Here is a 15,236-nt window from a genome sequence, read left to right as displayed (position 1 = left end):
AAGCCTTTGGGCTTGAGCTGGAACAAAACATCAGCTTTCCTGGGCCTCCAGCTCATAGATGGCAAATCATGGGACATCTGAGCCTCCATAGTCATGTGAGCCAATCCCTTATAATAAATCTCTAGGGATGCCCCTCATGGTCCAGAGATTAGGATTCCATGCTCCCAATGCAGGGACACTGGGTTTGACCCCCAGTTAGGGAACTAGATCCCACATGCCACAGCTAAGACATGACACAGCCAGATAAACAGATAAATAAATACTTTTAAAATCTATACATATACTTGTTTATCCTGTTGGTTCTGTTTCTCTGGAGAACCCTGGCTAATTAATACAGCTAGGTTCCTCAGTTCTATCCCATATGACTCTTCCTCAAGATTAGCTTAGGCTTCTTCACAGCACAGGGTACTTAGACTTGTTTTACAGTGGCCGGTTTTCAAGAGTATAATAGCTGTAATCTTAAGGCTTTAGGGCCAGAACTTATACAGTGTCACTTTTACCATAGTTTATTGGTTAAAGTAAGGCAGAAGGCTGGCACAGATTCAAGGTGAGAGACTATACAAGGCATGAATACTGGGAAACACCGTTCATTGCGGTTACTAAAGGAACACACTGGGCTTGGGATTTACTGGCTCACATTAACGTCAGGTCCGAGAAGTGTAGCTGGCTCAGGAATGTCAGTAACAAAGCGTTCAGATGAGGTTGACATGAATATGCTTCTCTTTGCCTCTCACCTCTTTTCCCTCTGTGTTGGCACCAGTCTCAGGCAGACTCCTTGCTGCCGGTGGGAAGATAGCCACAGTATTTCCGACTTGCAAGGATCCACGGAGAATCGCGGATCCAAACATCCAAGCACCTGTCCTGTGACCGGAAGGATGGAATGTGCTGGTTGGCTAGCCTGGGTCGTGTGCTTACCTGTGGCACCTGCTGTTGATTAACTGCTTCCCCAGCAGCATTTCCCAGCCCTCTTCTCCATTGAGTGAGAGTCTGAAAAAGCCAAATACTCAATTTCTCTGCTTCCCTTCCAGCTAAGGATGTTCATGTGATTGAGTCTGGGCATTGAGGTGATCTTTCAGACTTCCAGGGAAAATTTTTACTGAGAGTTTAGCCTCCCCATGGTGCTGCTGCCTCGGCATCCCCTTCGTTTGGCAAAGTGACCTGTGGGAGACTTAAACTAACACTAGCCCCATCGTGCAAGCTCATACCCTAAATCATAAATAGCCTGCAGGGTCACAAGTAAATGTCAATAACTGATGTGACTTCCCCAATAGCCTCTGTGATAAATAGTCCCTCCTATCCTGCAGGGTCTTCCCACTGTGCCCCTCCCCCCTTAGATAAGACCCCTGTTGGTACTTTCCAAAGCCCTGATCTTTCTATTTTTTATTTTTTTGACTTTTTATTTTGTACCGGGGTATAGTCAGTTAACAATATTGTGTGATAGTTTCAGTTGAATAGCGAAAAGGACTCAGCCATACATATACATGTATCCGATATTCTCTCCCAAACTCCCATCCCATCCAGGCTGCCACATAACATTGAACAGAGTTCCGTATGCTATACAGTAGGCCCTTGTTGGTTTTCCATTTTAAAAATAAACCCTGCTCTTCTGAATGGACCATTTCAGCCTTAGCCTGAGTACGCCATAGCACTCCACCCGCAGAGCCTGATAGATGCATATACCCCAGGTCCTATCTCTCTGCTTGCACCCTGCCTTAACATCCCCATGTGGCCCATCAAAGAGTCCAGTGCACTTCCTCTAGTACTTGTGGAGGGACTAAACCTCTCTTTATTTATATATGAAATTAATCTCTATTTCAATTCCTCTTGTGCTCTTTTGTCTAGCATCCCTGGGATCTACTTAATAAATATCAATTTAACAAAGTCATAACAATCTTCTTCCCTGATTAAATGAGAAACTAGTCTTCCTTTGTGTATAAACCACATCCCACCCAGCAACTTCCTACTTTGGCATTAATTTGTGATGATGAAAAGACTGGAGCATGACAATGAGGGGAAGGCCAAGAGAACCTCAGAGATGCAGACCTGGAGTCTGACATTGTTCAACTGATCAGAAACTTTGTTTTGTTTTTGTTCAGTCGCTCAGTCGTGTCCCAACTCTTTGCGACCCCATGGACTGCAGCACGCCAGGCTTCCCTGTCCTTCAGCATCTCCTGGAGCTTGCTCAAACTCATATCCATTGAATCAGTGATGCCATCCAACCATCTCATCCTCTGTCGTCCCCTTCTTCTCCTGCCTTCAATCTTTCCCAGCATCAGGGTTTTTTTCCAGTGAGTCGTCTCTTCACATCAGGTGGCCAAAGAATTGGACCTTCAGTTTCAGCATCAGTCCTTCCAATGAATGTTCAGGGTTGGTTTCCTTTAGGACTGACTGGTTGGATCTCCTTGCAGTCCAAAGGACTCAAGCGTCTTCTCCAACACCACAGTTGGAAAGCATGAATTCTTCGGCACTCAGTCTTCTTTATCGTCCAACTCTCACATCCATATGTGACTACTAGAAAAACCATAGCTTTGACTATACCCACCTTTGTAGGCAAACTGATGTCTCTGCTTTTTAATACGCTGTCTAGACTTCCCTGGTGGCTCAGACGGTAAAAGCATCTGCCTACAATGCTGGAGACTCGAGTTCGATCCCTGGGTGGGGAAGATCCCTGGAGAAGGAAATGGCAACCCACTCCAGTACTCTTGCCTGGAAAATCTCATGGACGGAGGAGCCTGATAGGCTACAGTCCATGGGGTCGCAAAGAGTCGGACATGACTGAGCGACTTCACTCAGTCATGCTATGAACATTTCTATAGTTGAAAGTCACTTGTACTTGAGTTTTCCCTTGCATCATAATTAAACACCATTCCTAGGGCTGGGGAGGTGGTATCAAGCTTGCTAAACCATATGGACTGAGAGTGTGGGGGGGTGATTCCCCCAGAAATTCTAGTACTGTTTCCAGAAGAAAGGGACAAGGTTTGAGTAAATGCTTGACAGTGAAAAATGTCCATTTTAGCTCATAAGTCCTAGATCTAGGAACAGATCTGAGGTTTGTCCTCAGAGGCCCATGAAATCAGCATGCTTTAAATATATATGTATGTATGCATTTAAGGTGTAATGATTTATAGTATTATACAATTTTCAGATGTTTAGCATACTGATTCACAATTTTTAAAGATTATGCTCCACTTGTAGTTATTATAAAATATCGGCTGTATTCCATGTGCTGTACAATATATCCTATTTATTTTATACCTAGTAGCTTGTACCTCTTAACTTCTTACCCCTGTCTTGCCCTCCTCACTTCCATCTCCTGAAACCAGCATTGCTATACTCACTTTGCACATGAAGAAACTGAGGCTGAAGGACACTGGGAGATTTTCTCCTTGTCACTCAAGTGCCTAGTTGCAAATCTGGGCCTACTACCTGGTTCTTGGAGTTTGATATTATTGTTCTGCTCCTTCCATGAAGTGGCACAAGCAGTAGGGATAATTTGTCATCCTGAAAGAAAATTAAACTCCCAGAGGATTTTGACAGGCTAGAACTATGTGCTAAGTCAGCAGAATGTGAAAGAAAATATAACAGAAATATTATATGACTGTAAAATCAACGTGAATCAACAGGGTAATGTGACAGTCAAAATGGTCAGTGTGAGATTATCAATGAAAAATACATCAGTTGATCTAAGAAATAAATGGAGAGTTTTATTCAAGTCAAATTTGAAGGTTATAACCTGGGAAGAGCATCTCAGAAAGCTCTGAAAACTAATTCACCCTCTAGATGTCAAGGCACAGCTGTATAAGGTTTTTTGAGACAAAGGGCTGTACATCAAGTGATATATTATTGACAGTTTACATAATCCAGATCTAAGGGTCATCCTAGTAGGTCATGTGACCCCTTACAAGATCAAGAAGGATCTTCCATGCCCTCCTCCATGGGATCGTCCCAGCCCAGGGACTGAACCCTGGTCTCCCACATTGCAGGCAGATTCTTTACCATCTGAGCCACTAGGGAAGCCCTATGCTAGGAGAACGGTGCTCTTTATGGCTGAGCAGGTATTCCTGCCGATGGGAGAGTTTTGGTGGATGCATAACGCACAGTGTGGAGAGAGGGGAGGCCAAAGGGCAGAGAAATTTTAATGTTTAAGTTTTTCCTGTCTTTCCATAAAATACGAGTTTTATTTCATGGGGAGGATGTACAGTTGTTACACTTTGATTATATTAATGGTCTGTAGTGGGGCATAATCAATTATGCTCTAGAAGTAACAGCTTCAGTTCAGTTCAGTTCAGTTCAGTTCAGTCATTCAGTCGTGCCCGACTCTTTGCGACCCCATGGACTGCAGCACGCTAGGCCTCCCTATCCAACACCAACTCCCAGAATTTACTCAAACTCATGTCTGTTGAGTCAGTGATGCCATCCAACCATCTCATCCTCTGTCGTCCCCTTCTCCTCCCACCTTCAATCTTTCCGAGAATCAAGGTCTTTTCAAATGAGTCAATTCTTTGCATCAGGTGGCCAGAGTATTGGAGTTTCAGCTTTAGCATCAGTCCTTCCAATGAATACTCGGGACTGATCTCGTTTAGGATGGACTGGTTGGATCTCCTTGCAGTCCAAGGGACTCTCAAGAGTCTTCTCCAACACCACAGTTCAAAACATCAATTCTTTGGCACTCAGCTTTCTTTATAGTCCAACTCTCACGTCCATACATGACTAATTGAGAAACCATAGCTTTGACTAGGTGGATGTTTGTTGGCAAAGTAATGTCTCTGCTTTTGAATATGCTGTCTAGATTGGTCATAACTTTTCTTCCAAAGAGTAAGCATATTTTAATTTCATGGCTGCAGTCACCATCTGCAGTGATTTTGGAGCCCCAAAAAATAAAGTCTGTCACTGTTTCCATTGTTTCCCCATCTATTTCCCATGAAGTGATGAGACTAGAGGCCATGATCTTAGTTTCTTGAACGCTGAATTTTAAGCCAACTTTTTCACTCTCCTCTTTCACTTTCATCAAGAAACTCTTTAGTTCTTCTTCACTCTCTGCCACAAGGGTGGTATCTGCATATCTGAGGTGATTGATATTTCTCCCGGCAATCTTGATTCCAGCATGTGCTTCTTCCAGCCCAGCGTTTCTCATGATGTACTCTGCATAGAAGTTAAATAAGCAGGGTGACAAAATACAGCCTTGACGTACTCCTTTTCCTATTTGGAACCAGTCTGTGGTTCCATGTCCAGTTCTAACTGGTGCCTCTTGACCTGCATATAGATTTCTCAAGAGGCAGGTCAGGTGGTCTGGTATTCCCATCTCTTTCAGAATTTTCCACACTTTGTTGTGATCCACACAGTCAAAGGCTTTGGCATAGTCAGTAAAGCAGAAAGAGATGTTTTTCTGGAACTCTTTTTGCTCTTTGCATGATCCAGCGGATGTTGGCAATTTGATCTCTGGTTCCTCTGCCTTTTCTAAATCGAACTTAAACTTCTGGAAGTTCTCAGTTCACGTACTGTTGAAGCCTGACTTGGAGAATTTTGAGCATTACATTACTAGTGTGTGAGATGAGTGCAATTGTGCGGTAGTTTGAGCATTCTTTGGCATTGCCTTTCTTTGGGATTGGAGTGAAAACTGACTTTTTCCGGTCCTTTGGCCACTGCTGAGTTTTCCAAATTTGCTGGCATATTGAGTGCAATACTTTCACAGCATCATCTTTTAGGATTTTGAAATAGCTCAACTGGAATTCCATCACCTCCACTAGCTTTGCTCATAGTGATGCTTCCTAAGGCCCACTACACTTCACATTCCAGAATGTCTGGCTCTAGGTGAGTGATCACACCATCGTGATTATCGGGGTCGTGAATATCTTTTTTGTACAGTTCCTCTGTGTATTCTTGCCACTTCTTAATATCTTCTGCTTCTGTTAAGTCCATCCCATTTCTGTCCTTTATTATGCCCATCTTTGCATGAAATGTTCCCTTGGTATCTCTAATTTTCTTGAAGGGATCTCTAGTCTTTCCCATTCTATTGTTTTCCTCTATTTCTTTGCACTGATCACTGAGGAAGGCTTTCTTGTCTCTCCTTGCTATTCTTTGAACTCTGCATTCAAATGGGTATATCTTCCCTTTTCTCCTTTTGTTTTTGCTTCTCTTCTTTTCTCAGCTATTTGTAGGGCCTCCTCAGACAAACATTTTGCCTTTTTACATTTCTCCTTCTTGGGGATGGTTTTGATCACCACCTCCTGTATAATGTCATGAACCTCCATCCATAGTTCTTCAGGCACTCTGTCCAGAAGTAGCAGCTTAAAACAAGTATTTGTTATCTCAGTTTCTATGGGTCAGCAATTTAGGACTGGTTTGCTGGGTGTTTCTGGTTCAGTTTCTCTCACAAGGTTGCAATGAAACTTTTGGCTGGGCTGTGGTTATTTGAATGCTTGTCTGAGCCTGGAGGAACCCTTTTATGATTGCACACTTGGCTGTTGTCTGGAGGCCTCAGTTCCTCACCACACATTTTTTATTAGGGCTTTTTGGGTTTTCTCAAGACCTAGAAGCTGGCTTTCCCCAGAGAGAGTGATCCAAAAAAAAAAAAAGCAACCAGAAAACTACAATGCCTTTTATAAGCTAATCTCTGGAGTGGCATTCTGTCACTTCTGCTTTTTTTCTATTCATTAAAAGCAAGTCACAAGTTCAGCTCATACTCAAGGCACCTTTTTAAAGACAGTGGCAAAGAATTTGTGGATATATTTAATCCACTACCTATCACGACTGGCAAGATCATACATGAAGCATTTTGTATGATTCTGAGCACTGAAACTTAAGAAAAACATATGATAGTTTTTCTTTATAATACTTTTTATTGTTGTCACTTTTTTGTATGACTATATACACAATATTTTTCTCTCCTTCTAGACTGTAAATCTCCTTAGAAGAAGAATGTAATGTTTTTCTCATCACCTTGTTCGCAAGGCCTAGTTTACTGCTTGACACAAAGCAAGTGCATGATTAATCATTTGTTGAATGTTGAAAGGGTTCACTGAACAAAGGTCCAAAGGGACTTACTCTTCATGCCACATGAGAAATAATTGGAGTAAATTGATACTTAGCCTGGGAAGAAAAGACTCATTAGGGAAAATGAGAGCTCTCTTCAAACCTGCACAACAGAAGTGATTCATTATGGTTACCACCAAGGGAAGGAGTTGCCATTGACTCGCAGGTAGAGCAATAGATAATAAAGTAATAGATTTTCATCTGACTATAAGGAACAGCTTTGTAACAACCAGAAACATTTTACAATGGCCAGAGGGCTTAAGGAGGGGGGAATTGTTTGAGTGCCTGCTGGAAGATCAACTGTTGAGAAAATTACCAAAACGATGAATACTTTAGAGAGGATGTGGGATCAGATGACTTTTATGGGACCCTGAGATTATGTGACTCTGTGATCTAGGGATTTTTGCTAGTTTACCTAATTTTAAATGTCAAAAGAAGCAAACACTATCTGCCCGTCCCCTATGGTAAACACCAGTTGCTTTATTTATCTAGCATATACTCCCATTTCTTTTTGCAAATGTTTCCTCCCTTTGTTTTGAGGGACTGCTCTACCCACCAGTCTTGTGATTTTAGTGGGCACTGCTAACTGAGCAGAGTGCTCTGCCTCTTCCCTCCAACTAAAGTAGGCATGTGACCCCACGGATCCATCAGAGTGTTCCAGGGGTTGTTCTATTGGAATTGTCATCCCTGGTGTGAGGGTGGGGAGAATGTGAGCCTGGGAAATGCTGGCAGATGTATTCCAGCTCCACGAATGACCTGAACCCAGATGGGAGAAACAGAGATGCAGATGGAGAATGGGATAAACTTCTGGTTCCTGCTGCCAAATGTTTTTGAGACTCCGTGTCACACCTGCTTTTTCTGCAGTTTGGTTTCATGAACCAATAAAGTCTCCATTTTTGTCCCTAGAAGTTCAAATTGCATTTCTGTCACTTGCAATCAAAATCCTGAGCAGCTGCTTCCTCTCTCCTGACTTCTCCATTTCTGTTAATGATACTGTTGATTATCAAGCTGTGAAACCTCCAAGACTTCTTTTCCTTGCCTCTGAGAGTCTTGCCAGTACCACATGTTATGAATTTATCCTTCATTAAGTCATAAAGTTGAATGTCTGAAAACACTGCTTTGGACTGTTAACTTTCTCCAAAACCTCCAAGAATATATGTCTTATTCATATTCTACTCAAACCATGGAGTGATAGAGTGAACGTTTTTATAAAACATCATCAAACTCTTTGCTAGTTTTTTTTTTAATGCACATGCTGTGTGCTGAGTCGCTTCAGTTGTGTCCACCTCTGCGACCCCATGGACTGTATCCTGCCAGACTCCATCTGTCCATGGGATTCTCCAGGCAAGAATACTGGAGTGGGTTGCCATGCCCTTCTCCAGGGGATCTTCCCAACCCAGGGATCAAACCCAGGTCTCCTGCATTTTAGGAGGATTCTTTAACAGCTGAACCACCAGGGAAGATCTGCAAATGCCTGACAAACAATGGGATACTAGACCTGGGAAAGTGGGTTTTTAGTGGTACCTTGTTCCACATGTAAGCCAGGAAAACAGGGAAAGAAGCTTGGACTAGAGACAGGAGAAAAGAGGAAGAGGTGAAATGGCTAAGAATGGGAGATGCTATGGGACTCATTGGAAAAAACCCTGATTCTGGGAAAGCTTGAAGGCAGGAGGAGAAGGGGATGGTGGAGGACGTGATGGTTGGATGGCATCACTGACTCAATGGACATGAGTTTGAGCAAACTCCAGAAGATGGTGAAGGACAGGGAAGCATGGTGTGCTAGAGTCCATGGGATCACAAAGAGTCAGAAGTGACTGAGCAACTGAACTGAACTGAACTGAACTGAACTGAGGGGAGTTTAGCGCAGACAGAGAAACAAAGAGTTATACTGGGGTAAAATTCTTAGATGCAAAGGATGCAAGATAAAGGGATAGCATAGAGAAGCTGGATTCCTTAAGAAGACAGGACAAGGGCTAGGACTCAGGTTAAGCAGGACAAGATTGGATAGATACAGCCATGAAAGTTGCAGCCGTGTTTGGTTGGATTACCAGTGAAAGAAGCCTGTAACTCGGATTCTTTCCTGTGTGCCTCGTGGAACCAAGACGTTCTCATTCTACAGCAAAGCTGCTGTGCACATGCTGATGGAGCGCACCACTATGGGCACCTGGGGTACCATAAGGGTGTATGGGGACAAAGCGATAGGTAGAAATCTCCACAGAATAAGACCTCTTAATACTTTGGCCACCTGATATGAAGAGCTGACTCATTTGAAAAGACCCTATTGCCGGGAAAGATTGAAGGCAGGAGGAGAAGGGAATGACAGAGGATGAGACGGTTGGATGGCATCACCGACTCAATGGAGATGAGTTTGAGTAGACTCCAGAGTTGGTGATGGACAGGGAGGCCTGGCATGCTATGGTCCATGGGGTCGTGAAGAGTTGGCTACAATTGAGTGAATAAACTGAACTGAAGCTATACATAAAACAATATTATGGGAGACTATGTAAATATAAGGTGTTTGTCAGGACTCGGGCAAGTAACAGATGGAATATAATAATTTGTTATGCCAGGGTTAAGAAAATCAAGAAGGGACTCTTGGTAGTAGAAAGCCACTACTACTCTTAAGCCTGAAGATGGGAGGGAAGGAATGATGTTTGCAGTTTTCAGTAGGAGAGGGGCTGAAAGCATTTCCAACTCATACAACTAAGCCTCAGTTTTCTAATTTTCTACTTTTTTTTAAACTGGAGTACTGTTGCTTTACAATGTGGTGTCAGTTTCTGCAGCACAACAAAGTGAGTCAGCTATATTGTTGTTGTTCAGCTGCCCAGTGGTTTTCCGATTCTTTATGACCCCATGGACTGCAGCAGGCCAGGCCTCCCTGTCCGTCACCATCTCCTGAAGTTTGCCCAAGTTCATGTCCATTGCATCAGTGATACCGTCTAGCCATCTCATCCGGTGATGCCCTCTTCTCCTGCCCTCAATCTTTCCCAGCATCAGGGACTTTTCCAATGAGTTGGCTGAATTCTCATCAGAAGACCAAAATACTGGAGCTTCAGCTTCAGCATCAGTCCTTCCAACCTTCAGGGTTGGTTTTCCCTTAAGATTGACTGGTTTGAATCAGCTGTATGCTTACTTATATCCCCTCCCTATCGAGCCTCTTTACACCATCACCCCCAAAAAATTTTCTGAATTTTGAAAAAAACAGTGTTTATTTCAGACTGTTACTGTAAAGAAAAAGCCAAGTAACAATAATTAACATTTGTATAGCACTTGGGACATACCAGGCACTGTTTTGAGCACTTTACATATGTAAACCCTTTAAAACCTCACAAGCACTGTATGCTGTAGGCTCTGATGTTATCTCCATTTTAGAGACAAGGAGAGAGAGATTAAGTCCCCTGACTAAAGTCACAGAACTTGTAAAGAGCAGAACGGGTACTGGACTCCTGCTAGCCTAACTCCAGGGTCTGTCTACTTATAAAGCAGTTAGTACGGTGGCACAGGGTAGGCATCCAGAATGTCTTGGCAATAGTGTTGCTGCTGCTGATCAGGTGCCATGGGGATATGCAGAAAAGGATCCAGGGGCATGTCTATTTGGTGGCTCTTTTCCAAAGTCTAGTTTAAAAATGAAACTGTGCACTTGGAACCTCAAGTGAAAAACTCAGGGATAAAAAGGGTTTACGACAGGGGGTCAGGAGTTGTGGCGTCAACCGGATGACATTTCAGAAGCCACCCCAAGATTCTGTTCCTTCATTCTTTTCCCATTCTTGGGTTTCTGTTTCCCAGTGGTTGTACTTCCAACTCTCTGGAGCCACGGTTTTTTTCCCCTTCTGTAAGGGAGCAGGACCCTTTTCGGTTTTCCCAAGACAGACCTCTGTCCCCACGTCCTATGCATCAGCTCCCGTCTGAAGTACCTAGAGAGCAGTATCTGATGCACACATATTGAGTTGATTTACAGATGCTAAGTGAAAGTGAAAATCGCTCAGTGTGTCCAGCTCTTTGTGATCCCGTGGAGTATACAGTCCACAGAATTCTCTAGGCCAGAATACTGGAGTGGGTAGCCTTTCCCTTCTCCAGGGGATCTACGCAACCCAGGGATCAAAGCCAGGTTTCCCTCATGGCAGGCAGATTCTTTACCAGCTGAGCCACAAGCGAAAAACCCCACCAAATGATGACCGTGAGCACACAGCCCCCAGACCCACTGGAGCCTAAGGAGCCACCTCCAACCAATCAGAGAACTGTCCGTGAGCTGATCACAAACCCTACGACTCCCCTCCCTCTCCGGACTTTTAAAAGCGCTCCCCTGAAACTGATTGAGGAGTTCGGGGGTTCTGAGGACCAGTTGCCCTGGACCCCTTGTTTGCTGCAGGGCACTTTCCTTCACAGCTTGGTGTCAGTTGCTTTGCTGTACTGTGCGCAGGAGAGTGGACCCAGGTTTGGGTTGGTAATACTTCCTCCACCAAACTTCCCCCTTCAACAGGGAACGTTTCCAAAGGGGCGGAGGGGGATGAAAACATTTCAAGCATTTAATATCAAATTTGGCCAGTAGGTGTCAGCATCTATCACGAAAATGAGTGATTGCTTAAGTCAGCTTTCCATTTAAACTCAAAGATTTAAATTGTGTAAAACAAATCAGTTTTTAATCTGCATTATTAGTGCTTAGAAATCTGTAATTCCATTTCCAGACTTCTGTTTTGCTGGAAGTATGTTGCCTTTTAAATATTAGAAGAAATTGCCTTCTAAACATTAAAAAATATAGGGAAAAGTTTGAAGAGAAAAGCTGCCTGCTTGATGAAAAGATTAAGAAAGTAATTTTCATACAGGATCATCCATTCATTGGTCCATCAGCCATTTATTTGGCTACTATAATCTGTGTATTCAATGATAAAGAAGAAACCAAGAGTCTTGTAGCCCAGGATCCTGCAAGCTATAGCATACTGGAGTATTTTGGCTACTGCTGCCCTTTTTGGTAGAAGTTGGCCTTTGCTCTGGTATTTGCTCCTGACCCAATCTATAAGTATTTTGTACAACTTACAAGAGTGTCCTATTTTAAGAAAATGGAGCATATGAGAATCTGGACCAGTGAACTAAAATATTCATTAAGCTCCTATTTTCTGTTCCTTAATGACACCTTGGGTGGATCCCTAGGTGGATTTCTAATCACACTCAGGTATTAAAAAGCCAAGCTGAGTCCAGCCCAGTGAGAAGCTTCAGTTTCCAACTCAATGCTCTATCCCACCTCCCCAGCTTGAATGACCAAGGGGGCTTGCGTGAGGTAGAGGGACACGTCTACAGCAGGGAAGCAAAATTTGCCATCCCAAAGTGTGTCTCTTTGGCAGGCAGATTATTTTGAGCTGAAAATAATCAAGGCCCAAACAACTAAAAACAAAACAAAAACAAACAAAAAGACCACACACACACAAATGCTTTGATCTTCCCCCTAACTGCCTAAAAGAATTTAGATAGAGGACCTGTTCTAGGGAGGGAGCTATCACTACTATAGATGAACAGTGTGAACTAGGCGTGAGATATTTATAGTGTGAACTGTGGTAGTAGATAGGGAGGAACATAGCAGAGTCTGTTAACATTCCTGTCTATGTCCCACTTTCTCTGCAAGGCCAAGCACATTTTTTTAATTCAATTTTTTTTTCAAGCAACATTTTTTTTATCGAACACTTGTTTTTCCATCTTCATGTCAATTGCCTTCCTCCCCTTTGAAGCCCCAAACCACTACCCACAATATCCCCTTTTGTCTTTAGCTGAAGATGAAGGTTTCAGCCATTTTGGTAGTTACTCAGTTTTTCTGGGTCTCTCCCATGTATGCTGCTGCTGCGTTGCTTCAGTCATGTCCGACTCTGTGCGACCCGAGACGGCACCCCACCAGGGTCCCCCATCCCTGGGATTCTCCAGGCAAGAACACTGGAGTGGGATGCCATTTCCTTCTCCACTGCAGGAAAGTGAAAAGTGAAAGTGAAGTCGCTCAGTTGTGTCTGACTCTCAGCGACCCCATGGACTGCAACCTACCAGGCTCCTCTGTCCATGGGATTTTCCAGGCAAGAGTACGGGAGTGGGGTGCCATTGCCTTCTCTGTCTCCCACATATACAAGTTATTAAACTTGTTTGATTTTCTCCTGTTAATCTTGTTGCTGTTCGTCGTTCAGTCGTGCCCAACTCTTCGGGACCCCATGGACTGCAGCATGCCAGGCTTCGCTTGTCCTTCACTGTCTCCCAGAGTTTGCTCAAACTGACTGGCCAGGAGAACCTTAATGGGTAGGGAGTCGTTTCTTTCTCCATGGAAAACTACTGGTACTCCTTCCCGCTCTGCTCTGCATTCACTAGAACGGGAGAAGGCAGAGGAGGGACTACCGCGAGAAAAGGAAAGCCTCTGTGCTGCATAGATGCTGCGTATCCTATCCACCAGAACGTAGCACTTCTAGGTGCAGGGGAGGAAAATGCATCTCTATTCCGAATGACCCAAGGTTAGATGATGTTTTCCAGCGTCACATTTTCTGACCTTTACCCTCAGGCTGTGGGTCCTCTCACTGGCAGGCAGCTGCCTACTAAGAGTACCACTGAGAAGGTTTCAGCTCTGCTAAATTTGGGAAATCAAATGCCTCACAGGAAATGGAAATACCCCTGCTTGAGAAGCTTCAGCATCCCTCCTGTAGGGTAATTCTAATACTCCGGGAATATTTCCTGTTTCCCTCAGCTTTAGGGCTTTGTTGACAATTTCAAGACAACATGGAGTGTTCCATTCAATATCCTGTGACCTGAGGTCCCATATGCAAATATCAGATGCGGAAATAAAGACCAACCCCAAGAGGAAAACAAAGGCTCTTTAGTCAGAACTTGCTGTAGTAAGGGAGTGAACCGTTGTCACTTGTATTTTGGCAGAGACTCAAAGACAGGCAGAGGAGTGCCAAGGCTTTTTAGGGGGAAAAAAGGAAGACATCATATACACACCAATTGAAGGATGTTGACATGAGGGAACTGCAGACTTCCTAAACCAAAACAGAACATCCTGTGTGACTAGGTAAGGGTAGATACTTGGTTTTCTCTGATAGACCCTAAATTGGAATCTATCTCATGGGATAAAAATTAGGAAAGCTGCAGTTATTAAAACCAAGTTCTGGCCATTTGGGGCTGATTATGACAGAGATTATTCTTTAATTTCCTGGATTCTCATTAGAGAAAGCAAGCTGACTTCTTGTAAGTCTGCCTTATAGCAGACTGGCCTCTTACATTGCTTACTGTAGATAAGGAGTTGGTTTCCTGAGCAGGTTGCCACAGATTGTTCTATTTTTATACATGGTCAGGCTGCTGTCTGTATATTTGGTGCCTCAGTAGCAAGCAGTAAACTTGTTTTGGCTTTATCAACTATGGTAGTACCTCATATTTATATCACGTTTTTGCAAGTTTTAAAGTTTGTTAATGTGTGTCTCCAAGACTAATGAGTCTGAAAGGTCTGTAGTACAAAGTTATCTTCATTGTAAAGTTGAGAAATGGGCTCAGAAATAGTCACACAGTTCCTAAAGAGACAAGTAGTATTGTAACCAGACAGTAAAGAGCTCCCAGGAAGAGAACCAGGCATGGCTTTCCTGACATGCTGTTGTTCAGTTCCCCAGTTGTGTCCTACTCTTCGCGATCCCATGGCCGGCAGCACCCAGGCCTTCCTCTCCCTCACCATCTTGTGGAGTTTGCCCAAGTTCATGTTCATTGCATCAGTGATGCTACCCAGCCATCTCATCCTCTGACCCCCTCTTCTTCTTCTGCCCTCTATCTTTCCCAGCATCAGGGACTTTTCCAGTGAATCGTCTGTTCACATTAGATGACCAAAATACTGGAGCTTCAGCTTCAGCATCACTCCGTCCAGGGAATATTCAGGATTGATCTCTCTTAAGACTGACTGGTTTGATCTCCTTGCTGCCCAAGGGACTCTCAGGAGTCTTCTCCGGCACCTCAGTTCGAAGGTATCAATTCTTTGACGTTCTGCCCTCGTTATGGTCCAGCTCTCACAACCGTACATGACCACTGGGAAAACCTGTGTGCTTAGCCGCTCACCTGTGTCCGACTCTTTTCGACCCCATGAACTGTAGGCCAAGCTCCTCTATCCATGCGGATTCTCCAGGCAAGAATACTGGAGTGGGTTGCCACACCCTCCTCCAAGGGATCTTCCCAACCCAGGGATCGAACCCAGGCTTCCC

Source organism: Capricornis sumatraensis, chromosome 23 (assembly GCF_032405125.1).
Source record: "Capricornis sumatraensis isolate serow.1 chromosome 23, serow.2, whole genome shotgun sequence".
Taxonomy (NCBI): Eukaryota; Metazoa; Chordata; class Mammalia; order Artiodactyla; family Bovidae; genus Capricornis; species Capricornis sumatraensis.
This window is presented reverse-complemented; position numbering follows the sequence as displayed.